We start from the raw sequence: 15,713 nt of genomic DNA on the forward strand, positions 1-15,713 counted from the left end.
TTTGTAATTTGGGTTAATTTTATGGTTTAATTAAGCATTGATGGTTGCAAACATTGATTCTAGCTTAGTGGGTCTTGACTCTTCTTGAGAAAGAGAGTCTATGACTCCAAAATTGACCCAACAAGGAATTGGGGTGGACCCATGAGAAATGGTAGTCTCAATTAACGGGTTAAACCTCGAGAGAGTAATCACCCTACTTGAACCCAAGTTGCTTGGTCTAATTGGCCTACCCAATTGGTCTCGAGAGAGTCAATTGGGCAAATTCGCTCTCCCTACCGAGAGGTGTGAGAGTGGGTACAATTGTGCAACGGTTATAACATTGATCCCAAATATGTCAATCTATTATTAGTAGTCTCTACCCGTTAGTTAACCACCTAGGTGATACCACGACCCTAGTACCTTTCTCTATATTAATCACAACTTAGAACATATCCCGTCAGCAAAATTAGCTTAAACTTGTAGTTGATAATAGTAGTTATTAAACAAAAACCCCAAAAAATGTTAGAAGTACAATTAGGAGCAAATACGCATTCCTAGTCTGAACAAATATGCAACTCCATTCCAAGCTCCCTGTGGAAATTGACCCCGATACCACTACTCGGGTAAAAGTCTTAGCGCCCGCTCTTCCTACCGTTGTGTGAGGTTGAGTTTGCTGCGACCACTTTTTGGCGCCATTGCCGGGGAGCTTATAATGTTGACTATTTGTGTAGCTAGTTTTGTGTTTTGCTTCTCTTTCCTTCTTTTTACTAATTTTATTTGTGTCAATTCACTGAGGTACACATGGCTTTAAACACAAATGACCCTCTTGGCAACGTGGTCGTGGGGGAGGAGGTTGAGGATCTAGAACAAGAAGACGTATTACCTCAAGCTCCTAGGAGAGGTCGAAATGCCAATGCAAATGAGAATATACCAGACCCTCCTCCACCTCCACCAAGAGTGGCACCAAGAGTTCTACCCAATCAAGGGTACGCAAGTGCAATAGTTCCTCCCCGAATCCGGGTAGGGAACTTCCAGATTACAAATGGGATGCTCACCTTGCTCAAACAACGAGGTTATTTCACGGGGCCGCTGATCAGAATGCTTATAAACACTTGAAGGGCTTCGTGGATACTTGTTGAGGTAGCAAGCAGACAAATGTTTCGGAGGATGCATTGAGACTTCGACTTTTCCCGTTCTCACTTCGGGGGAAAGCATTAGTTTGGTTGGAGAGGCTCCCCAATCATTCTATCACTACATGGGATGAGTTGGCGGACAAGTTCATCGCTAAGTTTTTCTCTCCAAGTCACATGGCGGCTCTACAGGATGAGATTCTATCCTTCAAGCAAGAGCCGACTGAACCGTTACACGAGATATGGGAGAGGTTTAGAACAATGGTGAAAGAATGCCCTAACAATGATATGAATGATGTGATGATCCAACAAACATTCTATAGGGGCATCAACACAACCAACCAATGTATTGTGAACCAACTGGCGGGAGGAAATTTTATGAAGCTTCCTTACAATGAAGCTTGTGATGTGTTAGATGAGATGGCCGACACATCGTCGGCATGGCAAAGCCGGGCTAATGTGCCTCAAGGTGATCCTAACGTCATACATTTGCATAAGGAGTTACATGATCACGGCCAAGCCATTGCCGAACTTACAACAACAATGAATCATTTGGCTAAAGCGCAGTTACAACAAGTTCAAAACCCGCGCCAAGTCAACGCCATGGAAGGAGTGAATATGATGAAAAGGAGGCAAAGAGGGCAACAACCTCAAGGAAATTTTGATAACTATGATAATGGTGGTGGCTATTCGAATGAATTCTATGATGATCAAAGTGAGGAAGTCCAATACGTCAACAACTATCAAGGGAATAGAGGTAATTAAGGGAACCAACAATGGAGACCCCAAGGAAATTGGGGCAATCAACAAGGTGGTAATTGGAACAATAACAACAACCAAGGAGGAAATTGGGGCAATCAACAAGGTGGTAATTGGAATAATAACAACAACCAAGGAGGAAATTGGGGGAACAACAATTCGGGTAATCAAGGGAATTGGAGCGGAAACAACAACAACAATTGGAACAACAACAATGGGCAAGGTGGGTGGAATAACAATGGTGGTCAAGGAAATCGGGGGAAAGGCTTTCAAAGGCCTCCGATGTTTCAACAACCGAACGACCCGCCACCATTTCAATCTCAAGGGTCTAGTTCTTCGGGAAATGAATTTGGTAGTATTGAAGTTATGTTTGAGAAAATGATGAAGAAGAACCAAGACTCCGAAGCTCAATTGGCCTCCCACAACACTTCTATCCGTAACTTGGAAGTACAACTTGGCCAAATTTCTCAGTCTTTAAATACTCGCCCAAAGGGTGCTCTACCAAGTGATACGGTAGTAAACCCCAAGGATGGGCACAATAATCATGTGATGAAGGTGCGCGAAGTGGAAGAGGTGGTGATGTGCATGCCTCAAGAGGAAACCAAGTTGTGGTGGATGAAGATGAGTTACGAGATAATGAAATGCCTTTGGTGGTTGAAGATGTAGTTGAACCAAGTGTGAGAGATGATGTGCGGATTGGTATTCATGAGGTTGAAGATGAGACACAATAGGCCGTGAACCCGTCTACGGAACACGTGATTGATATGCCCGAGCCGGTGGTGCCCAAAGCCAAAGCACCCTTACCTCGGCCTCCTCCGCCCTATCCTCAATGGTTGGCCAAGCAAAAAGGTGACAACCAATTTAAGAAATTCATTGAGATGATGAAGAGTTTGACTATCAATGTGCTTTTGTGGAGGCACTCGAGCAAATGTCGGGGTACGCAAAGTTCATGAAAAATTTGGTTACAAAAAAGAGATCAATGGAGTGTGAGACAATCAAGATGACCCATCAAGTGAGCGCAATTGAGCATTCTATGGCTCCGAAACTTGAGGACCCCGATGCATTCACTATCCCATGTACCATTGGAAGTGCCGACTTTGCAAAAGCCCTTTGTGACTTGGGGGCAAGTATCAATTTAATGCCATATTCGGTCTTCAAGACCTTGGGAATCGGACAACCTCGTCCAACTTCTATGAGGCTTCAAATGGCGGACCGGTCAATGAAGCGACCTTTAGGGATTATTGATGATGTCCTTGTTCGTGTTGATAAGTTTATATTGCCGGCCAATTTCGTTATCTTGGATTGTGAGGTGGATTTTGAGGTGCCAATTATCCTTGGAAGACCTTTCCTAGCTACTGGAAAGTCTTTGGAGATGTCGAAGCGGGAGAGTTGACCTTTCGTGTTGGTGAAGAAAAGGTGGTGTTCCATGTGTGCAAATCTATGAGGCAACCGAATAGCATCGAGGTATACTCATTTGTTGACATTGTCACGGCGGTGATAGTGGATGACACAAGCACAATGGTGAATGTTGAGGACCCACTTGAGGCCGTGCTCTTGAACATGGATGTTGATGATGATGCCGGGAGAGTTGAATGTGTAAACGCTTTGCATGGAATGGGCTCGTATTCTTATGAGCCTAGGAAGTTATCCTTGGATCTTGAGAATCACAAAACTCCCCCAACCAAGCCATCTATTGAGGAGCCGCCGGTGTTGGAGTTGAAACCGCTTCCTCCTCACCTCAGGTGTGAATACTTGGGCCCTAATTTCACTTTTCCTGTTATTCTTTCGTCTTGCTTGACTAACGTGCAGGTTGGTGCCACTTTGGCAGTTCTACAAAAGCGCAAGAGGGCGATCGGATGGACATTGGCAGATATTCGGAGTATAAGCCCCGCCTTTTGCATGCATAAGATCATATTGGAGGAGGATGCGAGGCCCTCACTTGAACACCAAAGGAGACTCAACGAAGCTATGCAAGAAGTGGTCAAGAAGTAAGTTATCAAGTGGCTTGACTCCGGTGTAGTGTATCCTATTTCTGACAGCTCATGGACTTCTCCGGTGCAATGCGTATCGAAGAAGGGCGGGATGACTGTGGTAACCAATGCTAACAATGAGTTGATTCCTACTCGGACGGTGACGGGATGGAGAGTTTGTATGGACTATAGAAAGCTTAACAAGGTGACTCGAAAGGATCATTTCCCGTTGTCGTTCCTCGACCAAATGCTTGATCGTCTTGCAGGTCGGTCGTTCTATTGCTTTTTAGATGGGTATTCGGGGTACAATCAGATTCTCATCGCCCCGGAAGATCAGGAAAAGACGACCTTTACTTGTACCTACGGCACATTCGCATTTTTGAGGATGCCGTTTGGATTGTGTAATGCCCCAGCGACCTTTCAACGATGTATGATGGCAATTTTTACCGACATGGTGGAAGATATATTGGAGGTCTTTATGGATGATTTTAGCATGGTGGGGGACTCCTTTGAAGAATGCTTGACAAATTTGGACCGTGTGTTGGCCCGATGTGAAGATACAAACCTAGTTCTCAATTGGGAAAAATGCCATTTTATGGTAGAAGAGGGTATTGTATTGGGTCATAAGATTTCGAAGAGAGGTATTGAAGTTGACAAAGCCAAGATTGAAGTCATTTCAAGGTTACCTCCCCCTACTTCTGTCAAAGGGGTGAGGAGCTTTTTGGGGCACGCGGGTTTCTACCGAAGGTTCATCAAAGATTTCTCTAAGGTAGTTAACCCGTTGTGCAAGTTGTTAGAGAAGGAGGCCAAGTTTGTCTTTGATGAGAAATGCATGGAGGCTTTCGAGCTTCTAAAACACAAGTTGACAACTACCCCTATCATTACCGCACCCAATTGGAGCTTGCCATTTGAGCTCATGTGCGACGCTAGTGATGTTGCGGTAGGGGCGGTCTTGGGCCAAAAAATCAACAAGATGTTCCATCTGGTGTACTACTCAAGCAAGACGATGAATGAAGCTCAAAGAAACTATACAGTCACCGAGAAAGAGTTGCTAGCTATTGTGTTTGCCATGGAAAAGTTCCGACCATACCTTATGGGGGACAAAGTGATTATCCATACCGATCATGACGCCCTTAGGTATTTGATGACCAAGAAAGATTCAAAAGCAAGGTTGATAAGATGGGTGCTACTTCTTCAAGAGTTTTATCTAGAAATTGTGGACCGGAAAGGAAGTGAAAATCAAGTGGCGGACCACTTGTCCCACTTGGAGGAAGAGGGGAGGCCTTCTGACGGCCTTGAGATCAATGATGTGTTCCCGGATGAACAACTCCTTGCGGTATCTATGCATGATATGTCGTGGTTTGCCGATGTGGCAAATTATCTTATGACCGTTATAATCCCGTATGAGCTCCCTTCTAACCAAAGGAAGAAGCTCAAGCGGGATAGTTTGGATTATTATTGGGATGAGCCATATTTGTTCAAGATTTGCACCGATGGTGTGATTCGCCGATGTGTCCCGGAAGAAGAACAATTTAGTATTTTGGAGGCTTGTCATTCCTCTCCCTATGGTGGACATCATAGCGGGGTGAGGACGGCTTCTAAGGTGCTTAGTTGCGGTTTCTATTGGCCCTCCTTGTTTAAAGATGCCAGTGATTTTGTCAAGAGATGTGATGAATGCCAACGAGCCAGTAGGATTTCAAAAAAGGATGAGATGCCTCTCAATACAATTCTAGAAGTGGACATTTTTGGTGTGTGGGGTATCGACTTTATGGGGCCGTTCGTGAGTTCTTGTGGGAACACCTATATCTTGGTAGCGGTTGATTATGTGTCGAAATGGGTCGAAGTTGTTGCTTTGCCTAACAACGAAGCTCGAAGTGTGGTGGCGTTCTTGAAAAAGAGTATTTTCACAAGGTTTGGCACTCCACGTGCTATCATTAGTGATGGTGGTTCTCATTTTTGCAACTGGGCTTTTGATTCATTGCTTGCCAAGTATGGTGTAAATCACAAGGTGACCACTCCTTATCATCCTCAAGCGAGTGGCCAAGTTGAGGTTTCCAACCGAGAGATCAAGAGTATTTTGTCCAAAATTGTCAATGCCAATAGGACCGATTGGTCGAAGAAATTAGATGATGCTCTTTGGGCATATCGGACAGCTTACAAGACCCCGATTGGTATGTCTCCGTACCGGTTGGTGTTTGGGAAAGCTTGTCATCTTTGGTGGAATTGGAGCATAAGGCTATGTGGGCCTTGAGAAAATTGAACTTAGAATGGGATGTCGCTGTGAATCTCCGGGTTGAGCAACTCAATGAGCTAGACGAGTTTAGATTTCATGCCTACTCCAGCTCGTCCTTGTACAATGACAAGATGAAGTACATTCACGATAATTATGCCCGAGGGAAGGAATTCAAAGTTGGTGACATGGTTCTTCTGTTCAACTCCCGGTTGAGGTTATTCCCGGGAAAGCTTAAGTCTAAGTGGAGTGGTCCATTTGAAGTTGTTGGTGTAACCCCATTTGGTGCTATTGATCTCAAGAACAAAAATGGTGAAGTTTTTCGGGTCAATGGGCATCGTGTCAAGCATTACTTGGGAAAGTTTGATGAAAGCCACGTGGTGGCACTCATTCATTTGAAGTGACTTTGATGGTAACATGCGTCGTGCCGCGATGTTAAATCAGGTGCTTCTTGGGAGGCAACCTATGCCTTTTTCTTTCTTTTTGATTTCTGTTGTAGATTAGGATTTTTGAGCTAATGGTTTGTGAGATGTTGAAGGAATTGTGATTGAACCAGTGCAAAACAACTGTGCAAAAAGTGCACAGTCTCTGAACAGTGACCGTGCGGCCGCAATCCCACTTTGTGCGGTCCGCACCGACCAAAGAAAATATTGCCAAGTTTCTGAAGATGGCTAGTGCGGTTCGCACCGGTAAAGGCCAAGAATGATCAGTCTCTGAACCGCGTTCACGCGGCCACGTCCCACTTTGAGCGGCCCGCGTGGTTCTCATGCGGTCGCGGCCCGTCTCATGCGGTCCGCATGCCTTCGTTTCAGCAACAAGTAAATGGTAAAGTCCCAGCGCGGCCCGCAATCGTGTTCATGCGGCCGCACTGGACGGTAAGTGCTGGGCCCCGTTGTGTTTCCAATAAATAGGCCATTAGGGTCTTCATTAGAATTTTTCGCAAAAATTGACCCCTAAGCCCTAAAAGTTACTGTTCACATCAGAGACCCTTCTTAGTGTTAATATCAAGAGCATTTCGTCGCTTTCCTGGTAACGTATCTCTCACATTAGTCTTTACTTAGTATTAATTTAAACTTTATACATGTTTCCCTAGTCATAACTTCTTCGTTTTTCTTTTTGTTCTTCGTCATTTCATGATTAGGATAGTTTTATATTATTCTTGTTGTTCTTTGAAATGACGGGCATATTATAAATGAGTAGGGACAAAGTAGGATGCTAAAACGTGAAAGACTTGAGTTTTTTTTTGTTTGTAAAACCCTAATTGCCCCTATAATGAAAGCCCAGCGTGGCCGCACTCCCTGATTATGCGGTCTGCATGCCTTTTACGCAGCCGCATCATTCTGTTACGCGGTCCGCGTAAGCCTTGAGCCTAAAGGTTGATACTTCCTAGCGCGGCCGCATGCCTGGTTTGTGCGGTCCGCTCCATGCCCCACGCGGCCGCATCCCATGTTTGCCTCGTCCGTGTGGGTGAGGTTTAGAGGGCACCAGTTTTTAATAGTATGGCTAATACGGCCGCATGACCAGTTTATGCGGACTGCGTTGGCCCCCACGTGGCCGCACCCCTTGTTCATGCGGTCCGCATGGTTCCTAATCAGAGAGGTGTTCATTTCCCAACTTGGTCAGTGCGGTCCGCATGCCTTGTTTGTGCGGTCCGCACTACTATCATCTGTTCTCTGTCTGTGTTTTCATTCTGTACTTAAACTCTGCAATTGCCTGAACTAACAATGTTAGAATTATTTGTGTGCAGAAAATTGTTAAACAACGAGGGCGTGGAGCTAAACAACCCGGACGAGGAGGTGACCCCTCCCAGGGAGGTAAAGCAAAATTGAAGAAACTTACTCCCCAACCAAAGCTAAAAACAAGAAAGCAGGTGGTGAGTGATGAGGAGCAGTCGGGGAGTGAGTACCTCCCCTCCCAGGATGTCTCAACTGATTCGGGGAAAGCCCCCGCAGGCCCAGCTAAAGCTCCAACTGTTATACAACCTGAGTCGTCTGAGGGCTCAGAAGCAGGCAGTGCCAAATACTCCACTTCCCCCACAACTTCAGAATTCGGGGAGGGTGCAGAAGATAAAAACAAAAGTGATGAGGAGGTCCCGGATAATGGGGTACTTGGAGTTGGGGGATTTGAAAGAACTAGAAACCCAGTTGTATGGCAGGACAGATTTGTCAGCGAGGTGGCCTTTCATAAATTCCGGGAAGTGTGGCCTAAGAAGAAGGTGATTCCAGAAAGAAGAGTAGTCACCCGAGATTTGTTACCCTACCTTCCCCGAGTCCATGAACAATTTATTACTAGAGTGGGGTGGGATTTCTTCAAAGATGAGCTGGTCGATACAAATGAACATATGGTTAAGGAATTCTACAACAATGTGGCCCACACCAAAGAAGGGTCAATTGCAACCAAACTGCGGGATAAGAAGATAGTGTTCTCGGGAGAGGAGTTGAACGAGTATTTGGGTTTCAATGAGGAGGATGACTCTCTGTTCAAAGAGAAGTTAGAGTTGAAATAGGAAGCTTGTCCTTGGGTGGCACAGTTCTTAGCTCAGCCGGGTACTGTTCCGGAGTGGATTCAGGTGGGGAAGAAAATACTGCGAAAGGACCTCAATTTTGAGGCGAGAGGATGGTTAACTTTTGTATGAAACAGGTTGGACCCTTCGTCCCATGACCAGACCATTCCAATCGTCCGAGCGGTTCTCATTGCGTCCATTATGGTAGGTTTCCCCATCAATGTAGGGAATATTATGTACAGTGTGATCACATCCATTGGCATTGATACGGACAGAAACTACCCTTACCCGAACACCATCACAATGTACTTTGAAGATGCAAAGGTGAAGAAATACCCCTCCGATGTTGGAGTCCGGCCGGTGTCCCCGTTTTCATGGTTTAGTATTCAGGGGCCAGACAACCCGAAGGGGGATAAGAAGGGAAAAACATCCACCTCTGCCCCGACTGGCCAGTCTGAGGAGCCAGTTGCGGTAGAGGCTTCTGTTGAGCCACCTACTTCTGCTGCCACTACTGTTTCGGACATCCCATTCTCCTCTGCGGGTCCCAGTTCTTCAACTGGCCCAGTGGTTCCCACCTCCAAATCCAACCCCTTCACGGCCCAGCAGTTAGGAAAGACATTAGCCAGTTTGAACAACTGGATGTCAGTCTCGACATCCAAGTTGTCCACTTTGGCTACCACAGTTGTGGCGCAGTCTGTTCCAGCCACCGTTGAGATTCCTCAGTCCATTGAGGAGACATTGAAGACACTCCTGGCCAACTAGGAGAAGATTTTGGCTACTCAGGCTGCCTTGACAAAGGCAGTTGATACATAGGGCAAAGCTCTAAAGGATCTTTCTAGAAACCACAAGAAGATTAGAAAATCCCGGGCATCTAAGGAAGAGGTGAAGGTGCTTCGAGCTGAGGTTGACAAGCTAAAGGCAGACCATCTGCCTTTAGACTTGTTCTTTGATGAGTCAGCACCTCCACCAGCAGTAGTTGTACCGGAGTCACAGCAGGAGGAGGAGCCTAGGCACCCAAGGATGAAGAGGAAGCTTCCTAGCACTGAGGGTGTTGTGATAGAGGTAGCACAGGTTCATGAGGATACTTCCAGTGCTCCACCAGATGTTCAGCCGGTCCATGACCCGGCCCCTATCCCAGCAGCAGAGGAGCAGCAGGCCGGGAACCAGTCTGAGGTTCTCGCCAGTACAGAGGACCAGGGGACCACTGATCAGCCCATGACGATGGATCAGGCTTGAGGAGCCACTCTATATCCTTTCTCTGTTTATATGCTTATTTTGGTAGTTGGAATTGGGGACAATGCCAGCTTTTATTCGTGGGGGTGCGCCCTACTATTTTGATGGTTGATACATTTGGGATGACTGTACATATTTATTTGACTCTTAGCTTATGTTGCTAGTTGATAGTTGGCTTGTATATAACTTTTCATTCTAGTTACTTTTCTACTTTATGTACATATCCATTCCCCCCGCTGTATATTCTACTCCCCTATTGTACATATTCATTCGGTTTTTGTATTTTCGTTAAAACTTTTCGTTTTAGCTTCATAGTAGGCTCGTAGCCTTTTTGTTTTGTTTTGGCGTTTGCAATAAGCCCTTGGTTTTCTTAATGCCATGGTTCTTTCCAAGGGTAGAGTGTTGTGCGAACCGGGTGGCTCTTCCCAATGATAGATGACGTGACAACCTTCTTAAGGGTTTGAGTCCGTTTTTGATTTTTCTTTTATTTTTTTGATTTTCAAGTTTTGCAGTCAAGGGTACCTCAGGCAAAGCTTCACTTGGGCCTAACACATTTGCCTTTGATCCCATGGTCAAAGACATAATGTTGTGCTCAGATTGGTGAAAGTCGTGACCTTGAGAGTTGACCAAACAGTCATCATGTGGTCGTATTGGACCATTGTGCGCTTGAATCGTAACTAAGGTCGTTGTGGGCCCTCGACTCTATATCTTTAGCAATCCTTGAGTGTGTATGGTGAGAATTCGATTTGCGAGTCCAAGTCCTGAGCCGATGGTCTAGAACTTGCCCCGAATGTTTGTTGAGGCAAAATCCTAGGTGAAATTTGGCTTGAGAAGTGATTGTAGGCTCTCCTTGATCCAAAATGCTAAGATTGAACAATTCCATGACCTACCAATGAAATGATCCCTAGTTAACCCTTTTGAGCCTTGAACCTTCTTCTTTCAAGAACCAAAGCTACAAGCCTATACCCGTTCTTAATGATACCCTCTCTTGGCACCCAAATCTTCCCTTGAGTAGATGGCAAATGTTTAAGTTTGGGGGGGAGACAAGAAAGGAAATAATGTGGTAAAAGGTACAAAAGCAAAAGAAAAGAAAGGTAATGAAAAAGAAAGAAAAGATAAGACAAAAAGAAAGATCGAATTGAATAAGGTCAGAAAGGGGATTTAAGGAAAACAAAAGTGAAAAAGGGTGTGGAAAAAGTAGAAAAGGAGAAATGTGTTGAATTGCATAAGAAAGGGTGACAATGTGTCTCTCTAACTCCTTGAAAAAGAAGTGAATACTCAAATGAGTCAAGAAAGTGTGCCAAAATGAATCAAAAGAAGTGCTTAAGGGAAGATTGAACCCACTTGAACAAAAATATGTCCTACCCTTACCCAAAAGCCTTCACAATGACTCCACAAAAGCCCTACATGATTTTGAGTTGAAGGGAACCTACATTAGTGGATACTTACATAAGGGGCAAGCATATGGTACTTAGAGCCGGACTTGTGGCCTCTTCCTTGAGAGAGATGAGTGAAAAGTCCATTCACCTCGATTTGTGTGCAAATACTCTAAAAAGGTGAGGTTCACTTAGGGAAAGTCGAGGATGTGTGAGTTTGGGTTCCACAATGACCAAAGAAATTGAGAAAGGTTCCTTGATGAAATGTGTCAACTCTTGATGCTCTTGTGTCACACTTGATCCACAAGTTTTCAAAGTTTAAATGTGTTAATGATGCATTCGCATTGAGGGCAATTGTTAGTCCCAATTGATGCTTGTTGAGGTTACTTTAGGATAAGCTGAAACTGCTTGGATGTTGCCTTTGAGGGATGGGTCTTATTTTGTTTGCTTGAGGATAAGCAAAGGTTTAAGTTTGGGGGAGTTGATAAGTAGGATTTTAACATGTTTTATACCCATACTTGCCTGCGCTTTGAGTGTAATTTGCTACAAAATAGTCCCAAAATGCTTACAGATTGCGCTTGATTACAGGTTTGAACTATAAAGTGACAAATCGTCAAAGATCGGCTCAAATTGGAGTGAAACCTGCTCAAGTGTCAAAGATCATTAAAGTAAGGACATTCAAAACTTGGTGTGGTCCGCACCATCATGTCATGCGGCCGCACCATAGGAGTTCAGAGACTGTGAAACTACAAGTCAAACTCATGCGGCCGCGTCCCACTTCATGCGGCTCGCGTATCACTCATGAAGCCGCACAATCTTGCTATGCGGTCGCGTCCAAGAAGTTCAGAGAGAGTCATATTCCAGAAGCAAACCACGCGGCTGCGTCCCACTTCATGCGGCACACGTCCCTCTCCATGCGGCCGCGCTCTATGGTCACGCGGTCCGCGTCAGTAAATTTCAGAGAAGCTGCCAAAACCATTCATGCGGCCGTACAACAATTTTGTGCGGTCCGCGCCATTCTTCATGCGGCCGCATTCCAACTTTGTGCGGTCCGCATCACCATCTTCAGAGAGCAAGATTCAGAGGTCAAGCAACCCAGTGCGGCCGCGTGCCAACTTTGTGCGGTCCGCACTAACCCCGCAGGGGCATTTTTGTCCAGTTTTTCCAGCCCACTATAAATAGAATATTTTACCATTTTTAGGTTAAGTTTGGTACATCTGATAGCTGCTGCACTCGTGAGACTTATGTTTTGGCCTATGTTGGGCATTTATAGCTTGGTTTCATCATAGATTATTGTAGTTTAACATTAGTAATTAATTAATATGGTTGTTTCATCTTCTATTTCTTCAGTTTCTTCTTTAATTATGTCTAGCTAAACCCATTAGCTAGGGTTGTGGCTCAACCCTAGTGTGGGTAATTAATGGGTGTTGCTTCTTAATGATAGATTGATATTGGGTGTTTGTTATTTGGGTTAATTTTATGGTTTAATTAAGGATTGATGGTTGCAAACATTGATTCTAGCTTAGTGGGTCTTGACTCTTCTTGAGAAAGAGAGTCTATGACCCCAAAATTGACCCAACAAGGAATTGGGGTGGACCCATGAGAAATGGTAGTCCCAATTAACGGGTTAAACCTCGAGAGAGTAATCACCCTACTTGAACCCAAGTTGCTTGGTCTAATTGGCCTACCCAATTGGTCTCGAGAGAGTCAATTGGGCAAATTCGCTCTCCCTACCGAGAGGTGTGAGAGTGGGTACAATTGTGCAATGGTTATAACATTGATCCCAAATATGTCAATCTATTATTAGTAGTCTCTACCCGTTAGTTAACCACCTAGGTTATGCCACGACCCTAGTACCTTTCTCTATATTAATCACAACTTAGAACATATCTCTTCAGCATAAATTAGCTTAAACTTGTAGTTGATAATAGTAGTTATTAAACAAAAACCCCAAAAAATGTTAGAAGTACAATTAGGAGCAAATACACATTCCTAGTCTGAACAAATATGCAACTCCATTCCAAGCTCCCTATGGAAATTGACCCCGATACCACTACTCGGGTAAAAGTCTTAGCGCCCGCTCTTCCTACCGTTGTGTGAGGTTGAGTTTGCTGCGACCAATGACCCGATAGGTCATCTTATGAACTAAAACCAAATTCTGTGTTTTGAGGCCTTAAAACCTATTTTTATCCCCCCCGGGTTGCATGCGCAGTCCGGGCATGTTTTCGGAAAGCTTTTATGTTGAAAACTGATAAAAATAAGAAATTTTGATTAAAAACTTCATTTGAGTTGACTTCGGTCAACATTTTTGGTAAACAGATCCGGATTCGTATTTTGACAGTCCCGATGGGTCAGTATAAAAATATGGGACCTGGGCGGCGTATGCCCAGAATCGAAATCGGAGGTCCCTAGCTCGAGTTATGAATTTTTGTTGAAAATTGAGACTGATAAAAATTCAATGGTTTTTAAGAAATTCTTAATGTTTGTTCTTGTTGGTATCGGATCCGTATTTTGGTTGCAGACCCCGGTACAGGTTCAATATAATATTTTAGACTTGTCTATGAAATTTGATGAAAAACAGAAGTGGTTTGACGTGATTCGGACGTCCGGTTGAGAAAATAGAAATTTCAAAGTGTTCTTGAGAATTTCATTTGATTTTGTGCTAAATTCATGGTTCTGGTGTTATTTTGGCGATTTGATCGCGCGAGCAAGTCTGTTTGATATTTTAAAACTTGTGTGCATGTTTGGTTTGGAACCCCGAGGGATGGGGTGAGTTTCGGATAGGTTACAGAGTGTTTTGAACTTAGAAATTTGTTGTTGTGCTTCAGTTCTTGTTCCAGAGCCTCTGGTTTCGCAATTGCGAGACAAAGCTTCGCATTTGCGACCACTGTTGGGTTCGCATTTGCGACCTACTCATCGCATTTGCAAAGAGTAGCTGTGGAAGCCAATGTTCGCAATTGCGAACAATCCTTCGCATTTGCAAAGGGAGTCTATGAATGGCAGGGATCGCAATTGTGATCATTTGGTCGCAATTGCGGAAGGTCAGACTCGCATTTGCGAGACTTTCTTCGCAATTGCAAAGGAAGCAAGAATGGGGAGACTTTCGCAATTGCAATAGGTTCCTCTCATTTACGAGCTTCGCAATTGCGAAGCTCAGGTCGCAAATGCGACACCTGCAACTGATCAAAATAACTTTTGGACGGGATTTTTCATTCATTCTCCAAATTTTCAAAACCTAGAACATAAGAGGCGATTCTCCAAAGACTTATTCTTCCCCAAATCATAGGTAAATGATTCTTAACTAGTTTTTTTCAATATGTCACTTCATTTTACAAGATTTCAATCTAGAATCTAAGGTTTCATGGTGGAATTGTGAATTTTTGGGTAGAAATTAGCGATTTTATAATTTGGGGATTTAGACCTCAAATTGAGGTCGAATTCCAAAACCAATTGTATATCCGGACTCGGAGATGAATGAGTAATCGGATTTTGGTCCGAATTTCGGGTTTGGACCAAGCGAGCCCGGGTGTTGACTTTTGTAGATTTTTTAAATAATGACCCAAATTGAATCCTTTGTTATCGTGTGTGATTCCTAAGGCTTATTTTGAAACGTTTGGTATGTTATTTGCTAGATATTGTTGGTTCGGAGGCGTGTTTAAAAGGAAAAGCTGTGATTGAGCTTTGAGTGGCCTTAAGTTCGAGGTAAGTGGCTTGCCTAACCTTGTGTAGAGAGAACTCCCCTTAGGATTTTGTATTGTTTGACATATGAGCGCCGTGTACGTGAGGTGACAACACGGGCCAATGTTGAAAAACCCCGTTTTCATTAAGCAAGTATATGTTTCCTTTAATTGAACAACACTAGCTTATGTAACTATCCTATTTAGTATAGGAAAGCATGCCTACGTGCCTTAACTGTCTTAACATCCTTAACTATCTATTTGAACTCTGTGTAGCATGTTTTAGTGAAAGTTCCTATTTTTCCTTGACTCGTTCTTAGCCTAAATTGTAGTTTCTTGCTGTAACTGTTATATCTGTTTGGTTGAGCTGCGTATTTACTTTGGGACTACGGAACAGTATTCCGAGAGATCCCCCCTACATATTTATATTGGGACTACAAAACGGTATTCTGAGAGATCCCCCTGCACATTTACATTTGGGATTACGGGACGGTATCCCGGGCGATCCCTTGTTGCTATTACTGTGTTTTGAGATATTGGCTTTCATTTAAATTCTATTCCTGTTAGATTTCTGTAATTATGTTTCTGTAATACTTCTTACTGTCTATTTCATTATTTTATGCCAGTAGATCCTTGACCTGATCTCGTCACTACGTGACCGAGGTGGCACTTATCGGGTACCGTTGTGGTGTACTCATGCTTTTTCCTACACATGTTTTTCGTGTGCAGATCCAGGTACCTCACATCAGTTACATTACTAGTGAGATGAGACGACTGTAGAGACTTCAAGGTATATCTGTCGCGTCTGTAGACCTCGAAATCCCTATCTATTCTAGCCCATGTCAACCCTTATTGT

This window comes from Nicotiana sylvestris, chromosome 9, assembly GCF_000393655.2.
Source record: "Nicotiana sylvestris chromosome 9, ASM39365v2, whole genome shotgun sequence".
Taxonomy (NCBI): Eukaryota; Viridiplantae; Streptophyta; class Magnoliopsida; order Solanales; family Solanaceae; genus Nicotiana; species Nicotiana sylvestris.